The 19010-nt window shown below is 41.2% G+C and overlaps 1 long non-coding RNA gene across 1 annotated transcript in view; it reads right to left on the reverse strand.

Annotated features, from left to right (window-relative positions):
* The window catches only part of LOC113254996 (uncharacterized), a 268574-nt gene that overhangs the window by 64384 nt on the left and 185180 nt on the right, over positions 1–19010 (reverse strand). The window contains exon 5 of the long non-coding RNA XR_008957588.1: positions 8042–8190. This is a non-coding gene — a long non-coding RNA (uncharacterized LOC113254996). The remainder of the gene's footprint in view (positions 1–8041; positions 8191–19010) is intronic.

Genomic DNA, 19010 nt, shown 5'->3' on the forward strand with positions numbered 1-19010 from the left:
TCACTGAGACCACTCAGACCCTGTCTTCCAATCCTTCCATTGCTCTTCTGTCAGGAGATGTAACACACCAACCATTAGTCACATGAACCCTATGGCCATGGTTCTCAAACATTTTATCCCATAGTAACCCCACAACCCAATATACCACCACACAGCCTCATACATAAACACAAACACAATCAAAAAAACATTTTGTGAAATATTTGTTCTTCTTACCTGTGATGCACTCTATTTTCCAATGTTTTCTGTTATAAGTGAATCTATTTCATTTTTAAATGCAAACAGCAACCAACTAAATTGATTTCAGGGCCCATTAGTGGGTTACAACCAGTGCCTTGGGACATTAAGGACTTGCATACAAATGCTAATATTACTAGAAGAGTTGCCCCTATAAGTTATTATCACCCACTAACACCTTGTTGCGCATCAGCTCATTATTCATGTAACAAACGTGTTTTGAGCACCTGATTCATGCAGGGCATTTTGCTGGAAGCCAGGAAGGATACAAGGGAAGCACCCACCCTCACCTTTAAAAGCTCACTATCAGGGTCCTTAGTTGCAATCAATAGAAACCCATTTTGGATGATAAAATATATATATTATATCAGCCTCTTTATATATATATAATAATGGGAACTATATATTATATATAGTATATAGTTATAAATATAACTAAAAGCATTTTACAGTTACACAGATAGATAGATAGATAGATAGATAGATAGATAGATAGATAGATAGACAGATAGATAGATAGATAGCTTTCCCAGGTCTATCAGAAGAGACAGAGAACCAGGTACAGAGTTGCACAGCCAAAGCCACAATCATAGGCACATTCTCGAAGTGGTCCACAACTGCCCCTGCTGGCATTTCAAGCTGCACTCTAGATGGCCAGCACTCTAAGCCAGCCCAAGACCCACTGTCATTGTTGTCCTGGGAGAGTCCAGATATTGAATGGTGGCTCTCCTTAGTACTAGGTGGAGTCTCTTATCCCCGTTTTTCTTAAACACCAGCTCCTGAATTAAAGTCTGCAATGATTATACCTGTTTGAACTTGGACCATGTACATTTGCATGGTGACTAAGAGCTTAGATTCTGGAATCAGATTCCTTGAGTTCAAATCTTGGCTCTTCCAATTACTTGCTGTGTGACCATGAGCAAGTTACTTTCTCTCTCTGTGCTTCAGTTTCCTGAACTGCATCAATTTGATAATAGTGCTTACTTCACAAGATTGTTGTGAATTAAATGAGTTACTTAGAAGTGATGATGTCTATTACTATGAGGAATTAGGGAAGGAAATATCTGGAGATTTCAAATTTTATTATGGGAGATAGACTGAGCATTCAATCAAGATTCAAAAGATGGGTCTTTCCAAACCACATGATAGCAGGCATAAAAGAATGACCAATATCCATACGTAACCTGGCAGACTACTTTAAAAGAGGAGTCAAGTGATGCTCTTGGGGGTCAGGGCTCTGAGGGAATGAAACCCAGAGTAGAATGAAGAGGAAGGATTATGAAAAGGTCTACAGCTTTGGGGGCTCTGGACTGGAGAAGCCCAGCTGCCAGCAATCTTGAGAGAAAAGACTCCAGGAGAAAGACAATGTGGAGAAAGAAGGAAAGATAAATGCCGGGGGCTTCTTGACTTGACAATTTTGCCATGGCTACCCCTTGTTCCTTTCCATCTGAGATAATATGGCATTCTGGAGTAGCAGTCTTCAAATATTTTTGGTCATACATCCCCTAAAAGAATTTTGCCAACTATCTGCACCCCACAGATTTTGAACATCTAGCATTTTTATCATAAAATTAAGTAGTTAAAAAGGTTGTGATTTCTGGCATATAATATACATGCTTTAAATTTATTTTCCTCCAAATCTTGAAGTCTTGGATTTAGCTTTTTTAATTTATAGAAATTGTCATTAGGGGAAAAACAACAAAGTTCTCAGTTTCAAATCAGTTGGGCAAAACAGACTTAATTTTTGTCAGAAAAAATATCTGGCATGGTATCTGAATCAAAATGCATGTATTAATCTGTGTTCTTGGTTAACCATCTGACTTCTGAATCTCAATTCTGAAAGAGATAATGGAAGCAAGGAGCCTTAAGTTTGGAACCTGATGAAATAATGTGTTTCTCCTAAAGATTTTCCTATTAGAAGCGCGCGCGCACGCTCTCTCTCTCTCTCTCTCTCTCTCTCTCTCTCACACACACACACACACACACACACACCCCTATTCTGGAGCAATATCTAACATGGCACTCTATAAATCATTATATGTATATTTTCCATTAGGATAGATATAATAAATGTCTATGTTTTCTATCTAGAATCAGAACCAATCAGGGCTAATATGGTCTAGTGGGTAACACTCTTCTCCCTAGCCCTTCCCCAATAAAAGGAAAAGGATCGTTTAGCAAATGGTAATTGTATCTTAGATGATACACTTATTTCTATTGTCTTTGCAAGTAGAAATAACTCCATCACATGCTCAGCGCTAAACCAATCACAAGCAAGAGGAGTGGGATTGCCACGAATGACTTATACAGATTCCGATGTATTGCTGAGCTAGGGTCAGCATGTCTGTCCTAAGGTGCACACTGAAACAGATTAGAGTTCCTTTTAAAAGGAAGAGAAGGAAAGGACTACTGGGTTGACTAACAGGTAGCTAGCTGTGAAGGCTTAAATTTTTATGGGATCCTACAATGCCTTTGGTTCCAAATTAATCTTGGCAAAATATTGCACTTGTAAAATGACATGAATATTTTATAAAGTGCTATGCCTTTTGGAGCAAGTAGATAATCCAAAACGAGGCAAACCTTAAGATAGTAAGGAATTTTGCCAAAGCTTTTTAAAGAGGAGAGCCAGTGGGTTAAGGAGTGAAGGAGTCCTTAGTCCTCCACCTACCCCAATGGTCGGCCTCGGGAGCCAACACCAGCAAACCACGTCTGCAGAGGTCTGGCCTCCAGCTAAGGGCCTTTCCTCACCACATGCTCTAAGGAGCTTGTGCTGGCCACAGATATTTAGATGCTTTTAAGCTACATTCCCTTATTGTTGTCAAGTTGATGTTTTTAAAAAAATCTTTCTTTTTCTTAACATGTGCATGACTGACACAGAATTCTATAGGAAATAAGAAATCTGCACGACAACGTTCACAGTTTCAGGGCTGGCAAAATCCTTAGGGAATCAATTCTGTGTACTAGAACTCCTATGTTACTCAATTTGTCAAGGCATTTCCTGTGTGGCAAACAATGTTTTCCACTCCCAGTCATTCACTTATTCCTTGAGTGATTGGAAACTGAAGCCCTTAGGTAGACCCAAAGCTAAATAAGTGAGTGAGTGAGTGAACCAGGGAGGGAAGGAAGGGAAGGAAGGGAGGGAAGGGAAGGAAGGGAGGGAGAGAAGGGAGGAAGAGAAGGGAGGAAGAGAAGGGAGGGAAGGGAGGGAAGAGAGGAAAGGGAGGGAAGAGAGGGAAGGAAGGGAAGGAAGGGAAGGGAAGGGAAGGGAAGGGAAGGGAAGGAAAGGAAAGAAGGGTGGGAGTGAAGGAAGGGAAGGAAGGAAGGGAAGGAAGGAAGGAAAGGAAGGGAGGAAGGAAGGAAGGAAGGGAAGGAAGGAAGGAAGGAAGGAAAACCTACTAAATGCAAAGGACCTAACCAAATTCCTTTGAACTAAACAAGTTTACCCTTCCTCCCAAGAGAGGCAGATTATTTTTGCTTTTTCCTCTCCCTTCAGTTCCCTTGAATTTGTCTCAGGCAGTTGTCCAGCAATTGTAAAACTCCATGAAATGACTAAAACAGATTGAAGCTGAGGCATGACAAACTGCTGGGGAGATTCACTTTGGGCGAGCAATGCTGAAAACCTGAATAGCTCTGCAGGTCTCAGGAGCATAGAGAGGCAAGAGCTATGCCTTCTGTGGGGCTCTAATTTAGCAAGACCATTGAGGAGTATGAAACAGAGGGGAAATAAAACATAAGACAACCGGTTCAATACTAGACCATTTAATACACAGCTCAAGATTTCTTTTTCAATGTTAGGCTTCCATAAAGACAAATGGCAAATTCTACTCTGTTACTAACCCCAAATGAGAAGAATGGAGCCCTCCCATACCCCTAATGATAGAATAGTTCCCTTATGAGTGGTAGATTTAGTTTAATCTCTAACCCCTCTCTTCTAACAACACTGAATATTATTAAGGTGTTTTGAGATTACATTTTCTGAAATTTTTTACACTTTTTACTATAAAGAGTTTTATGTAAAGAACAACTGAGGGGTTCCCTAGACTTGACTTTCTGTCTAAAGTATAAGGCTTTATATTCTACAAAAGGCGTGATGGGGCCCTGTGCAAATGGCATGGTGACTAGAAGACCATTATGGGAAGAGCTGAAGGATCCACAGTAAGCTACCTGTTCATTGTCGACACAGTAGTCATCTCCCGTTATTCCTTGTAAAGGGAACCCTAATCTGTTTCAGGATCACCCTCGGGGCACATATCCTGACCCCCAAGTCTACATAAGTCTACCTAAGTCATTCATGGCAATCCCACTCCTCTTGCCTGTGATTGGTTCAGTCTTGAGCATATGACAGAGTTCTGACCTCCTCGCAAGACAGGAAGCCACCGAGAGCGCCCAGGGAAGGTTTCCTAATGGAAAAATCACGTCACAAGAAAGATGCAATCCATTTGTTCTTCTGGATCTTGCTGTGACTAGACATGACAGCCAGTATTTGTGCAGTCATTTGGCAACTATGTGCAGAACTAACCTGAACACAAAGCCAAGTCAATGAGCATGGCAGAACAGAAGATGGAAAGAACTTGGATCCTTGATGATGGCACTTATCTGCTGAACTAAATCATCTAGGCACTGCCCTCTTTTGCCCCCTCTCATATCCTTGTTATTTAAACCTTCTGCGGTAGCTTTAACCTATGTCCACAGTTCTTTCATTCTTTTCTGTATAGGAGGTGAAGCCCAAATCTCCTCCCCTGAGTGTGAGCTAGACTCAGTGACTCACTTTTTTTTTTTTTTAAGATTTTATTTATTTATTTGACAGAGAGAGCGCCAGCCAGCGAGAGAGGGAACACAAGCAGGGGGAGTGGGAGAGGAAGAGGCAGGCTCCCAGCAGAGGAGCCTGATGTGGGGCTCGATCCCAGAACGCCAGGATCACGCCCTGAGCCAAAGGCAGACGCTTAAGGACTGAGCCACCCAGGCGCCCCTCAGTGACTCCCTTCTAACAAATAGAATAAAGCAGAAGGTACACTATACAACCTCAGAGACCAGATCATGAAAGGCACCATGACTTCCTCTTCCCTCTCTCTCCCGATTACTCATGGGGGTTGAAGCTAGCTATCACACCATGGGGACACACAAGTAGCCTAAGGCCAAGTACACATGGTGAGGAACCGAGGTCACCAGTCAACAGACAGGTAAGTGAGCCATCTTGGAAGCAGACCTTCCAGCCCCAGTCAAGCCTTGAGATTTGCGGTCTCCACCTACCTCCTGACTCCAACTTGGTAAGAGGCTCTGAGCCAGAAAAACCAGCTAAGTCACCCCTGAATTCCCAACTCACAGAAACGGTGAGGCATTTGTCATTTTAACCCACTAGATACTGGGGTAATTGTTGCACAAAGGTAGATAGCAGAGACACTTTTTAAGATTTAGTCTAACATTTTCAGACAAAGGTGCATTAATTGATAAAATGTTCTGAAAGACTGCATTCTAGAACAAGAGAATTATAGGGTTCTCTGGTTCATTCTCCTTCTTAAAAAGACTGTATAATGCTATTTGAGCTAAATAGACATCTTTCTCCTAAGGCCTTCCAAAAATGGAGGTAACAGTTGCTCCAGGGCCTTACTTTGCAACCATCTGGTGAGAGGCTAAAATCCCTCTGGTCATGATTTAACAATTGCATCTCACTGTGTGCTTAGAATCGAGTAGTTTTCCCAAACTCTCTTACAGAAAAAGTATCCTGCATGATATTAACAGATATCCTACCAAATAAGGGAGGGGGGGAGGTAGAAAGTCAAAATATACACATAGCATATTAAAGACTCTGGGGAAGTCTTTCAGCAAAAAAAATCTACTTAACTTTTGTTTAACTCAGAATTTCTCAAATTTAAAGTGACTAGAGACAGCCCCCTCCATCCTCCTTCCCCCAACAAAAATACCTGTGTTTCTTGAGACATCAGTGTCCTTCAGAACACAGGGAAACATGAGTGTGGATGAGAAACAGCCATCACAACACATTGAATGAATGTATTAACATGAATGATCAAAATAATCCAGCACTATACTCAAAATATCATAGCCATCCTACAGAGACACTGCCACATCCACTATCTGAGTAATCCAAAGTATCTAAATTTAGACTTGGATTTCAAGTCAGAAATGGTACAAGTCAAGAATTACCAACGTGCAATCAGTAGCAAAATAAGACGCACATTTACTCAAAGATGAGTGCTTCTCCCCAAAAGGATTAGTTTCTTCTTTCTCATTAAACAAAACAAAACAAAAACCTGTCCCCTCTCCTTTTAAAATTTTGGTTTTAATATTTCAGGTGAATGAATGTTTCCTCTCACATATTTGGTATAAGGGGAAAAAAACCTCTTACAGGGAATTTTGAAATATCGGTATCTGGTCTATAAGACCCCAAATTAGCATACCAATGCTAGCTAAAAGTCAAGTGATTCACCAGTGATACAGCCAGTACAGCCAAGGAAGCCAAGTCCTCTTGGCCGGCAATGCCGGTCCCTGGATTCTATCCTTCTATTAAGCCCCACAAACAAGTGAAGGAAACCTCACACCCCTAACTAAGTAGGAGGATCACCCAGCAGTCGGCTCCAACCGGACAATGTCACGTAAGGTAGATGGTTCTGCCCTGGGGCGGGACCAAATCTGACAAGCCCAGAATGCCTCTGACTTCTTAGTATTATAACCGCTTGCCTCCTAAAATCAAACCACCAGCCATTTAAGACTTCAGCAGAAATGGGATTTATGGAAAGAAATATACGCACGTGGGTATGAGAGGAACCCCACACCCTCCCCCTCCATCCCCATGGCTCTGTCTTGGAGTCCCACTGCTTTACCGTGCCCACTGCAAGGAAGACTGCTTTTTAAACTCCAATCAAGTGAGGACACAAATGCTTTTTCTTAGCCTATCATTTAGGAAAGTATTTGGTATCTAAAAAGGGATCCCCCAAAGAAAATAAATCAAGTAATTGTGGAACAATTTTTGAGTGGTCAAATTTCAAAAGGATGGGGTTCTGAGGCTACAACTGTGCACTGACCCTAATGGCTGGTAAATCCGTTTAGACTCCTTCCTGGTTTCTTCTGTTAGCTCTCCCCTTACATGGTTAGCCCATTACATATAAACCTTCATTGAGAGTGTATTGCCATCTGGGTCAAGGACAAAATGACTACATTCTTTCTCACCCACACCCATCACCCCCAATTGTCCAAGTTCCATATTTTCTCTGATGGGAGAGATTCTCATCTACACCTGCCCTAACTTCCCATATCCAATTGGTCTGCAAATCCACGAAGGGTATTGCTCAGTCCCAGACGTCTAAGAGCTGAAGGGCACCGGCACCATTCATTTTCCTTTGCTTGAGGGAAAGATGGACATTGCATGGTAGACTGCATTCATAAAGAAAACCCACAGCTACTAATCTAGAAGCTAGGGAAGGCTTAGATGGCCTCCGAAACCAGAGAGGGTCCATGAGAGGAGCTGCCTTAGCCGTCCTCGGCCCTCGAGCCTGACGCAAGTGGCTCCAGGACTTTTCTTTGACTCTGAGGAGAAAGAAGCTGTGCCTGCTGCAGTTCTAGAATGGGAACCAGTCCACACTGCCTACTACCTTAAGCAGTGAGCTGCTTAGTGCCTGATTTATGTGAAACCCAATAGAGGTTTATCCCAGGTGGGACACTGTGCCAGTCAGTGCAAGTGGCTGAGCAACCTGGAGACAATACAACTGTCTTGGAAGGACAGAGAACCTCCTAGGGGAATAAGCAACAACCCCCGGATGAGGGAGGCAGTAACTTTAGCCAGACTTACCTACACAACTTTGAGAGGCTGGAGAATAGATCACCCACATGGCCAGATGCTGCTTTGCCTGTGGGAGTTACTGTTCTCGAAGAACACATTCTGGATGAAGACCCAAATCCTGTTGAGGTGGGTAGGTAGGACGAGCTTGAGAGGGCCACCTAGAAAAGAAGGAGTACTTATGTAGGATTTCTTTTGGGGGTAGTTTTATTAATTATTTTTCTAGAAGAGAAATGTAGATGTACAGTATTTTTTAAAAACTAACTAACAATTTCCCAATATTTTCCCACTTTCCCTTTCCCTACCTTACACTCAGAGCAGCCAAGCTGTGTTCATAACCGCATGGGAGGGAGGTGACAGCAGCAAGCAGAGATAAAAAGAAGTATTCCAGTCAATCCCCAAACACAAAAAGAGAAAAGCTGTTTATTGAGTATAGGAAATAGGACCTTAGACAACACCCCAGAGATCTCCATACCCCAGTATTGTTTGAACTTAGTAGAGAACACCGAAGGACCTGGAGGTCCAGGAGCAAAAGAACAAGACCATCTCAACACTGACCCACAGAGACCAAGGACTGACACTCAGAGGGGAGGATGGGCATTCCCAGCAGCGGAAGATGCTGTCCAGACACATACAGGCTTACCTCCTACTACACTGTCATACTTGCTACACATGTACTTTGAAATGTAGCTACAAATCTTGGGGGATGAGAGAATGAGGGAAGTTTAAGTTTCTGCCATCTCAATGAAATAAAATAAAAATTAGTTGAAATATGGGGGAAAAATAAGATCATACCTGGTTTGAGGGAAGATTATTCCTGCACCAATTACATTAAAAATGTAGACTACAATTGTACTGTCCACCCCTTTTTCAGAAATGTAAAATGTACATCTTAGAATAAAAGAGTATAATCTCCTTTCTATCATTTTAATGGTATGCCCAGGCACATGTGAATAAGAATCTATATCAGTTTCCTGCAGCAGCCATAACAAAGGATCTCAAACTAGGTGGCTTAAACCACAGACATTAATTCTCTTATAGTTCTAGAGGCTAGAAGTCAGAAATCAAGGGGCCAGCAGGGCCATGCTCTCTCTGAAGGCTCTAAGAGAGAATCCTTCCTTGCCTCTTCCTAGTTTCTGGAGGTTGCTCGCAATCTTTGGTGCCCCATGGCTCAAACACATCACCCCAATCTCTGCCTCATCTTTGTCTTCCACACTATTCTCTTCCATGTCTGTCTCTGTGCCTCTTCTCATACAGACACCAGTCACACTGGATTAACGAGTGTGAGTGACCATCTTAACTGATTAGATTTACAATTACCCTACTTCCAAATGAAGTCACATTCTGAGGTTCTGGGGATGACAAGAAGTTGGGGACATTGTTCAACCCAGTACAGAAGCCATTGCCATGCTGCCCTCACAGCTGTGTCCCCAGTGCACAACTATGTATCCTCTTAATTCCCTGCAGAGACAGCAGAGACCAAGGGACAACTTTTGACAATTTTTCTACTCAAGGTGCATAGAAAAGTCACTGAAATATAGCAAAGAAATTAAATTACAATCCTACTAGCCTTGACTTCTTTCAAAGTCAGCAGCTCCAGGCCCATCCAGGTATCTCCCTGACTAATTCAAGAGCTGCTTCCATGGACAGGAACCAACTTATTCCCACCAATGGAAATATTCTTGACTCTTTGCCCTTGGAAACTAGTCTTACCTGAGGCCCCTAGAGAATGGTTTCTCCTTCCCTATGGTCCAGGATCTACTTCCCCGTCATTTTCTACTCTAGGACCAATTTCTTTATAAGATAACTGGCAATAGTAATGCCCCTTCAGGAGAACAGTACCTTTCACCTTCAGAGGAGAGTGGCCTTACGTAATTAATTAATTAAGGAAGAAGGTCTTGTTATCATCCATGACATAATTACAGCAGAGCTTAGAATTTGTACTCCAGTACGCTGAGGTTTTCAGTTTTAAAGGACACCAAAAATTAAGAAGAGAACTTTATTTGGTTAACTTCGCAAATCAATGTAGCCTCCCGGAGTCCAGGGGTCCTATCTGTCTCTCTCACTAGAGTAATTCCCACAGTTAGGAGAATCCTGCATGTGATAAGTGTGTTTGACCACAACTCACTGAGCGGATGAATCAAAGTTGAATTGTTCAAGCCTTTTCAACGCTTTTTATGATCTCCTCCCCAGCATAAAGTAATGACCACTCCTACTCTCCTTTTCAAATACAAAGTTCCTGTACAGAGCTCTCAACATTTACTCCTTTACTCCCTTCTTCCCCCACAAAATCGTCTATTACCTAGGGAACAAGTGTCCAAGTAAGGCACAGCTACTAGGGAACAAGGGTCCAAGTACGCCACAGCTATTTTACTACACACAGAGTAAAGAAACATTAACCAACCCTCCTCGCAAGAAAAGCAACAAAGTTTTAGGAGACATAGCTCTGGTTAAAGATAAAGCAGCCATGTAAACCACAAAATAGAACTCTTGGGTAACTGAAGGACCCATCTATTTTCCCCAAACAAAGGAATAATGTCTTCCCAGGTCTCCAATTCTATCTAGAAACACGTAAAGGGCACTTTTCTGTCTTCTCTACTTCCATCCTTATGCCCATCTCCCCCTCCTCCCATCCTACCATGTAGGTCTCCATCTGGGTTGGCACCAGCCTCTCACCCACACCACTTGTGGGCTCAATGGGCCTACCAGTCTGAGGCTCCAGTTCACCTTCCTGTTTCAGATTTAGGTTGACCAAGGCTGACCTCTGACTTTTTTTTTTTTTAAGATTTTTTTTAATTTATTTATTCGACAGAGATAGAGACAGCCAGCGAGAGAGGGAACACAAGCAGGGGGAGTGGGAGAGGAAGAAGCAGGCTCCCAGCGGAGGAGCCCAATGTGGGGCTCGATCCCATAATGCCGGGATCACGCCCTGAGCCGAAGGCAGACGCTCAACCGCTGTGCCACCCAGGCGCTCCTGACCTCTGACTTTTGACCCACTTTTGACTTCTTAGTCTTCCCTTTTGAAATGCTCTTTGTGCTGACTTCTGCACCCATTCTGGCTGCCCTGTCCTGCTCATGTAATCTAACCTCCGCATCTATCTGCCCCTCTGCCTTTACACTCCTCTCTGGCTCAGCTTTCCCTCAGAGTTTCCCCTGGCCTTGTGTCTGTCCAGCCCTTCTTAGATTACCAGTCACCCTGGCTGTAGCCTCTGAGTTCTTGTAGTAACACACTCATCCCTGGCCATCCTCCCCGAGGGCGCCAGACTTCTGTCCCTCACTATCCGTCTCACTGGATGCTCCATTTCTTTGTCCGTACTCCTTGCCTGTGATACGAAGACCTTCACAAACAGATCCTTACATCCTCTCCCAATTCTCCTACTGCTGCACAAGAGGGTCATCATATGGGTCATCGGATTACCGAACAGTATTAAATAGTATCCTATAAACCTAAACTATCCAAATCTACACTGTGAGGTATTATTGCCAGTAACTGCATCTGATTTTTGTCTTATAATAGATTACGATTTTAATTCAATTTAAAAAATTAATCTTAGCCTCTGGACAAGTGAAATTTGAACTTAAAATTTTTCGAAGTTCACTTCCTCCTTGAGAAAGAACAGTATATGAGCATTGTCTCTGTAAGAAGACAGCCTTGTTGGAGTCTTGAATCTGCCACTTACTCTAAGTATGTCTTCTAGAGCAAATGATCTAACACAGGCCTCGTTTTCTTCATCCACCAATTGGGAAGGAACTATTTTTAACCTCAAAGGCCTATGCTAAGGATGAAATGCCTTCAAACATGTAAAGGGCTGAAAACAGAACTTAGAGCATCAAAAGCCTTCCAGGAGTACTCGCTAGCATTATTATTGTTCCTGATTGAAGCCTCCATCTACCGCAGTCAGCAGCCCGCAGATCATACTCTCTGAGCCTTTTGACAAAACAATTAAGAAAGATGGTGTCTCTGTAACAAATATAAAGAAGCAGAGTCTACAGTGGAGGGAAAAAAAGAGTGGAGCCCCACTGTCAATACCTTACGGTGCCTGGAAAAGCAGTCTGGATTAGTCCATCACTATAGAGGCTCTGATCTCACTACCTTACTCATAATCTAAACAACAGACTCACAGATCTTTATTTTTGTCAACAGTACCTAGAAACCGCCCCTCTCCTCGCAACTACTTTTATTCCTGACAAAGAGTCCACGGATCTGTCCTCCAGCACAGCATATGTCCTAGCAAACAAAACAAATTCCTCACCAAGACCGATGACTACTTCTCCTAGCACACAGCTGACACATTCAGTAGGTCAAAGGGGCAGAGATTCCAGCCTTGTCCCTTTTGGAATGATGGGGGAAAATGTAAGAAGCTCTCGTTTCTCACAGACACATGACCATCATAACCAAAGTACCAATTTCCTTTTAAAGACATTTTACAGTAATCAGCATTTTCCTCAGACGATAGAGTCAATCCTCATTATTTGTGGATTTGCCTACTTGCTAAAATTTATTTGTAAGCCCAAAATCAATACTTGCAGCACTTTTGTGGTCATTAGTGGCATGCACAGAGTGCAAAAAATTTGAGTTGCCCCATGTGCAAGTTCCCAGCTGAGGTCAAACAAGGCTGTATTCGGCCTTCTGTTTCCGCTCTCACACTGTAAGGAGGTATCCTTTTCATGATCCAGTTAGTGCACATTTTTCACAGTTTTGTGCTTTTTGTTGGTGATTTTGCTGTTTAAAAGGGCCCCAAGAGTAGTGTCAAAATGCTGTCTAGCGTTCCTGAGTGCAAGAAGGCTGTGATGTGTTTTACGGAGAAAATAAATGTGTTAGATTAGCTTCTCTCAGGCCTAAGTTAGAGTGTTACTGGCCATGAGTTCAAAGTTATTGAATCAACAATTTATTAAGTAGAATGTTTTTATACAGAAGCATACATAAAACAAGAATGTCTACTGATCAGTTGATAAAATGCTGTGACCAGCAGTTTGCAGGAAATCAACCATGCATTTTCCTTCCAGGCAATGGTTCAGTATTCACTAATTCCGTGTATGTGGCAACTTAATAAAAACATAACTACAACATGTGTACAACACAGAATATAACTGCAACAATGGAAATCAACCATACACCTAAGTTTGAATTCATTCATTCCGAGAATTCCCATTACTAGCCACTCTACAAGCACAGTATAGGTTTTCATAATGAAGCTACTTCTCCAAAGTAAATTCACTTGTTACACAAATTGAAAAGTTGATTTAAAGCATCCAACCTTTTATGATAAAGCTATCTAATATACCTCACCTGAAAGAGGACTTGAGATACCAAGAACAGAATTGAGTTTAAGGATGGGGATCAAAGAAAAAATAAAAGGAAAAAACGTTATCAAAATATTATCCCCTTTCCCACTTCCTGATTTGAAGGTCACACCCTCTAGCCTGTCAGCCCACCAGGTAGCTGCTGTCCTCCCCCTGCTCTCTCAAGCTGTGGAAGGCATGAGGTCTATGGACAAGGGGGTCAGAGTGTCTCTTTGTGTATCTCCTCATGTTCCAGGCTCACAAGAAAAGAACTCAGGGGACTTATAGCTCCCTTCCCTTACAACTTACAGAAGCCTTGGAGGGATGAACAAAAGCAGGTGTGACTTTCCCTACCACCTACTACCAGCTACTCCATCACAGGATGGGCCCTGGCTCTGAGAGAGAGAAAAGGTGAATGACTTAGTGCAGAGACTGGGAGTATTTAAAACTACCTTCACTTTTGACACGTAATGCAAGGTGTGGGTCGGAAGGGAGTCCTGAAGACCATCTCTGGCACCAACTTCAAGTTTGCATTTCCCCAAGACCACCCTCAGGTTCAGTACTTTGCTAGAAGACTCAGAGAACTCATTAAGACCATTATACTCATGATTATAGTTTGTTCTAGTGAAAGACTATAGGTCAACAAGTAGCCCAGAAGACGGGCACACAGGGCAGCGGTCAAGAGTTCTAGGCATGAGCTTCCAGTTGTCCTCTCCCAGTGGAGTCGTGAAGATAGTGCCTCTTTCTTCCGGCAGTCACATCTGACGATATAGAGAGCATAGAGAATTGCCTGCCAGCCAGGGAAACTCACTCAATGTACACTGCCATGTATATTTATGTTTTATGAAATGAGTTTCTTTTTTGGGATAAGGAACAAATGGATTCCCACCTCAAGGATGTTGCTGGGAAAAACCAGAGTGACTATGGGATCCCCACAACCTCTGGGTTACAAGCAAATAAATGGACATCAAACTTTCCTTTTCCAAAGCAACTGCAAATTGTGAAGGAGGAAATCACCAAAAATCATCTGGGAATTATCAGGCTTATTTTCTGGTTGTTTGTCTTGTTATAATCAAGAGTTTAATACCTGAAGTGAAAGCTCAAAATCATTTGCTAGGGCTCTTATATATAACACAGCACCATAGAGTGGGTGGCTTAAACAACATAAGTTTTTTCCCTCACAATTCTGGAGGCTAAAAGTCTAAGATCAGAGTGTCAGCAGGGTTGGTTTCTTCTGAGGCCTCTCGCCTTCGCTCGTAGATGGTAGTCTTCTCCTTGTGTCTTTACGTGGTCTTCCCTCTGTGTCTGTGTCCTAATCTCCTTTTCTCAGAAGGACACCAGTCATATTGGGATGAGGCCCACTCTAATGACCTCATCTTAACTTAATTACCTCTTTAAAGACCCAGTCTCCAAATACAGTCACCCTCTGACGTATTGGGGGCTAGGATTTCAACATCTGAATTTGGCGGTGGGGGATACAATTCAGTCCATAACACTTTTTACAGTTAATGAATACAAAGCTGGTATTAGAATTTTATGACAGGACATCTAGGAATGGGATTAATAGCTAAAAGCCTTAGTGATTCTGGCATGGAACATGGCATACATGTCTCAAAAGTAATTTAAGACGTTGACCTAAGAGAATCCAACCAATGGAAATGAATCTTTACATTCTGTTATTGTCCACACAGATTCTATCCACTTAGTAATATGTTCCTTCCTAAATGTGTTCAACTTTTATATGAACACAATAATACACTCACTACTGTTCACTCTGTACCACGTATGGACTCAGGATTTGACTCTTGGTATATTCAGTCCAACATTTGGTAGACTAACAAAACTTTTTTTTTCTTTAGTGTTAAGAATACCTGTGTCAGAGATCAATTCTATAAGGCATTATCATATTCTCATAAAAATCATTTTATTAACCTAGCCTCAAAAAAGACATTTTCTTTACTTTCTTAATGGTAGTCATCTTAGGAAAAACTGTTGGCCAGCATTTGACAGCTACTTGTTAATGAAATTTTAATTCTGACGCTTACTATAAAATGCTTAATATCATTTAATATTTTTATTGAGAATGACATCAGATAACACTAAAATAAAAATGACTCATATTTGCTTCAATTGTGGGTATTCTGCATCTTCTCACTTCAGAAAGTCTCATGAGATTTGCGTTCCCATCTGATACGTGAGAGTCATGATCACATGTGATGGAGTCATCACTCAGATCCCTGACGCTGGTTAAAAACAGTCCCTAAAATAGGCTCTGTTGCTTTTCCTGGTGTCTTGGCTGCATTGTACTAATCTGCAACACTGCAGGTGTCTTTCATTTGTGGCAGAGCAGTTTGTGCTATCAAATAACGGCAAGTGAGCATGTTCTACTTTCTACGCAGCTTTGACAAGTGGTCCCCCTTTTCCATCTCCATTCTGTCCCCTGGTGAATTCAATACCAAGTTAATAAAGCACCCTACTATTGCTCACTCTTCAACAATAATAATAGCTATCATTTGTGACTATACACTAGGCTTCAGTTATGCTTCTTTTTGTGAAATACATTCTGCTGGCTAAAACATTCTCTTCTAGCCCACAACATCAAAGACCACTTTGATTAGGAGGACTTCCAAATTGGTATTTTCAGCAATGAGGTCTCCGAGTTCCAAACCTGTTTCTTTAAGCCCGTACTCAGATTCAGCAAGAATAAAACTCACTTTCAATGAGTTCACCTCCCCTGCCATTTCTCTATTTACAATAATCCTTTGTTGCATCGAAGTCCCAGTCATTATGTACTCAAAACCTCAGAATCATTTTTAACTCTCCTTTATCTCTCTTACTTGATTAGTTAGCAATTTCCACCTTTCTCTCAAAGATTTTTATTACTATTTGTATCTATCCCTATATCCCTATTCCAGTAGATTAACACTCCAAGACAAGAACTCTCCCTTCTAAGTTTGGACTCTTCATCTATGTATTCTCTTCATTCATCAATGTTTACTTTTCACTTCTACCAGAGTAATCATCCTAACATACAACTCTTATGTCATTTATTTCCAAAATAAAAAAGCTTTAGGGTATACATAATCAAGTCCAACATTTATCCTAGTTTTCAGTGTCCTGTATGACCTGATCCTATTTGCTGGAGTTTCTTTTGAGGACCTTTTAAGTAAGGGGGAAAGGAAGAGAAGAAAGGATAAAAAAGAAAGGGAAGGAAAGTGAAAAAAGAAAGGTAGAAGAAGAGAGGAAAATGAAAAAGAAGAATATTTTTGTTGGAAATGACAGACACCAACCTCAAAATAAATTAGCCACAAAAATGAAATTGTTGACACATATAACTAGGAATTTAAGAGACGAATTTGGCTTTGGAATAGTTGGACCCAGGGTCTTACATGATATCATCAGGACACTGTGTTTCTATTTCACAGCCCTGTTTTCCTCAGTATCTGCTTTATACTCAGTCAAGGTTTCTGTAAAAAGATGGAAAAGATCTAAACCAGTTTAGCAAGTCCATTTAGACAGCATTAGCTTACTTTAGACCCTGTGACCAACTCTGAACCAATCACTATGACTAAAGACAAGTGGTATGGTCATTAATCTGATCTGAAATATATCCCCATCCCTGGAGTTTCCTAGTGTGAGCCCTATCTAAACCAAATGGACTGAGAGTGGGGGAGAGCAAACTCTCCAAAGACACTGTGATGTGACATAACATGCATGTATGTAAGAAGAACTAAATTTCTAAGAGTTAGTGAGCAGAATAACTAACCCATCTGCAACTGCCAATTCTACTAATCATCCATTGGAGATCTTGTCAACTTAATTCGATTTCCTTTGTGCTCTAGTTTCTTTCACAACAAAATAGGCATAGAATTTATGCCACCAGCTGCTCCCAAAAAAGACAAGATCCTCAAATGAACCTTGACAAAGTACTGCCAACATCACAAATTACAAATGTTTATGGAGTGAAGTATGGGTCTTACACTGAAGTTCTTCAAGATGTTAATTTACACATGTATAGAGCTATGGATTTTAAAGCACTTTCATGTTGTCTTTCTTCCTTTTTTTTTTTGTTTCTGCTTATTCATTTATTAAACTTACATCTTAATGAAAGGAAGAGGTTAGTTGAAAGTTGGTATAAGCACAATGAAGTTTCCAGGAGAAAAATATATGGCTTTTCCAATTGCTTGTACTTACTAGTTTTTATTTTTGTTTTTGGCAGAAGTTTTATACAGGTGTAGAACAAGCAATCCTACAATTTGTATGGAACCACAAAAGACCCCAAAGAGCCAAAGCAATCTTGAAAAAGAAAAGCAAAGAGGTGCCTGGAGACTCAGTTGGTTAAGAGTCTGCCTTCACCTCAGGTCATGATGCTGGGGTCCTGGGATTGAGCCCCACAACAGGCTCCGTGCTCAGTAGGGAGCCTGCTTCTCCCTCTGCCTGCCACTCCCCCTGCTTCCGCGTGTTCTCTCTCTCTCAAGTAAATAAAAAAAATCTTTTAGAAAAAGAAAAAGAAAAAAGAAAAGAAAAGAAAAGCCAGAGGCATCACAATTCTGGACTTCAAGCTGTATTACAAAGCTGTAGTCATCAAGACAGTTTGGTACTGACACAAAAATAGACACATGGATCTATAGAACAGAATAGAAAACCCAGAAATGAACTCACAACTATATGGTCAATTAATCTTTGACAAAGGAGGAAAGACTACCCAATGGAAAAAAGACAATCTCTTCAACAACTGGTATTGGGAAAACTGGACAACCACAAACAGAAGAATGAAACTGGACCACTTTCTTATATCATACACAAAACTAAATTCAAAATAGATTAAGGACCTAAATCTGAGACCTGAAACCATAAAAATCCTAGAAAAGAACACAGTCAGTAACCTCTTTGACATCGGCCTTACCAACTTCCTACTAGACAGGTTTCCTGCAGCAAGGGAAACAAAAGCAAAAATGAACTATTGGGACATCATCAAGATAAAAAGCTTCTGCACAGCAAAGGAAATGATCAATAAAACTAAAAGGCAGCCTACAGAATGGGAGAAGATATTTCCAAATGATACAACTGATAAAGGGTTAACATCCAAAATAAATAAAGAATTTGTCAAACTCAACACCCAAAAAACAAATAATTCAGTTAAAAAATGGGCAGAAGACATGAACAGACATTTTTCCAAAGAAGACATACAGATGGCTAAAAGACACATGAAAAGACACTCCACATCACTCATCATCAGGGAAATACAAATCAAAACTACAATGAGTTATCACCTCATAGCTGTCAGAATGGTTAAAATCAACAACACAAGAAACAACAGGTTTTGGTGAGGATGTGGAGAAAGGGGAACCCTCTGGTACCACTGGTGGGAATGCAAACTGGGACAGCCACTCTAGAAAACAGTATGGAGGTTCCTCAGAAAGTTAAAAATAGAACTACCCTACAATCCAGAAATTGTGCTTCTAGGTTTTTACCCAAAGGATACAAAAATACTGATTCAAAGGGATATACACACCCCAGTGTTTATAGCAGCATTATCAACAATAGCCAAATCATATTAAGTCTTGTGTGATCTCAATAACACCACCATGAAATACAGCTTTTGTTTTATATACAATGTATTCGTTTCTCAGGCCATAGTAAAAGATAGTCCCCCTGAGAACTTCTCAGCTGTCATGTGGAATTGGTCATTTCTCTC

This window comes from Ursus arctos, unplaced genomic scaffold, assembly GCF_023065955.2.
Source record: "Ursus arctos isolate Adak ecotype North America unplaced genomic scaffold, UrsArc2.0 scaffold_5, whole genome shotgun sequence".
NCBI lineage: Eukaryota > Metazoa > Chordata > Mammalia > Carnivora > Ursidae > Ursus > Ursus arctos.